We start from the raw sequence: 2,186 nt of genomic DNA, 5'->3' as shown, positions 1-2,186 counted from the left end.
TAAACAAGTTATATATTTGTTATCTAGACAAATTATGTGATTGTTATCTAAACAATTCATATACTAAAACAACAAAAAACATATCATACATATAACATAAACATATATCAAAACATAAAAGCATACAAAATCTATCCTATTTTCCTTACCAACACCGGGATATTTGAGAACAAAGACGAGATTTGGAACACTCCTAAAACCAATAATAAGAAGGTGAGTATTTCTAAAAGAAGGAGATGATCAAGAAATGAACTAAACCATCAAGATGAAACTTACCGAAAAGAAACCTTAAGTTCAAAGAACTTAAATACCTAACCAAGAATAGAAGATAGTGAGTTAGGATTTGAGTAAAGATACTAAAAGAAACTCAAGAGACATACAGAAATGAACTAGGAATAGGAATACCTTTGGATATACTAGAACCGAACTACACCTCGATATTGAAAACACACTCTAAATCTCACTTCCCAAGTGTTTATAAAGCTTAAGATGATAAAGCTTATACCCCAACCCAAGTGTTTATCACTCTATAGCAAACCTAGCAGCTTGAAGGCTCTGAACACAGCTTGAAGAATGAGAAAAATGGTTGGGTACTAGGTCCTATTTATAGAGTTCAAGGTGTGGAAAGATCTTCTTTTAGCTTGAATAAAAATAATGAATATTAATTGAAAAATATTTGAATATTCGTTCAACAGAGGCTTAAGACTCGGTCAAAACGTTCAGAGACTTGTTAAGAGGTTAAGTGTTGAATTGAGCTTGGTTTCAAAAACATTTGAAAATGTAACCCTAGGGCCGATATATCGCCCATTGTAGGCGATATATCATCTAGGCTCATATCCCGAGGGTTCGTCGAAGCATTTGTGCAAAGTTTATGTGTTTTTCGTATTCCCCGTGTGGCGATATATTGGCTCCTAGGCTGCGATATATTGGCATACGTGAATATTTTAAATATGTAATTGCACATTATCAGCTTAATGTGAAATGAGAAAACAAGTTTGATTGAGTAATACGAGATTCTAGCAGGTTCTGGATGAGTCTAGAACTTCTAGAAACCTCTATTTTTGAATTATCCACTTAAAAATGCTTAATTCCTCAAATAAACAAGATTGTGATAAATGTCATGATCTTAATGGTCTTGTAAGGTTCTATAGTTTTCTAGAATTTTTTTTTCTATTTAAACTATAGTTAAATCCTTAAATAAACCTGCACACGACAAGTGTCATGTTCTTATTAACTCTATCTAAACCTTATAGTATAATAAATGACATCTTTATAATCGACTATATTAATCAAACCTTATGTTATAATTAATATTCTTAAAATATAGGTTAAAATTATAAAATCTATAAGTGTTGCTACGAGTTTTCAACTAAGTCCCGACTTGAACCAAAATCCACAGTAAAAAAAAATACTATAACTACTACTAGCTATTACTACTACTACTACTATCTAACTAGCTAAGTAAACATTATGGGACTCTACAGTTTGTGTGCCTCTGGCATTTGTCACATTTCCTTGCGAAGTCATTTGCATCTCTCTCCATGGAGGGCCAATAGTACCCTCATGGCTTTCCGAGCCATGGATGGTCCACTTGCATGGTTGCCGCACTCACCCTCATATATTTCTTACAGTACTTTCATCGCCTCCTCCTCATCAACACATCACAAGAGTGGCACTGAAAACCCCCTCTTGTATAAGATCCCGTCTACCAAGGTGTATCGGGTAACCTTATACACCAGCCTCCGAGCCTCCCTCTTATCTGTTGGCAAAGCTCCATCCTTCAGGTAACTTGTAATCGCGTCTGTCCATGACTCCATTGGGATGCTGACCATGTGAACGTCTGAATTAACGATGCTTGGCCTCGGTAAGTATTCCATAGGTACTGATTCAAGGATATCCCCATCTTTAGTGGAAGCCATTTTTGCAAGGGCATCAGCATGGGTATTCATCTCTCTTGGAATTTGCTATATGCTATACTCCACCAACCGCCCAAGATAGCCTCTTACCCTTTCCGAGTATGCAGCCATCTTAGGACCCCTCGCCTGATACTCGCCCTTCACCTGGAACACCACCGACTGTGAGTCACTAAAAATGTGTAGATGTGTTACCTTCAGCCCCTGGGCCAACCGCAACCCTGCTAAAAGTGCTTCGTATTTCTCCTCGTTGTTCGAGGCTTCGAACCCAAA

The sequence above is a fragment of the Humulus lupulus genome, chromosome 6 (assembly GCF_963169125.1).
Source record: "Humulus lupulus chromosome 6, drHumLupu1.1, whole genome shotgun sequence".
Lineage (NCBI taxonomy): Eukaryota > Viridiplantae > Streptophyta > Magnoliopsida > Rosales > Cannabaceae > Humulus > Humulus lupulus.
This window is presented reverse-complemented; position numbering follows the sequence as displayed.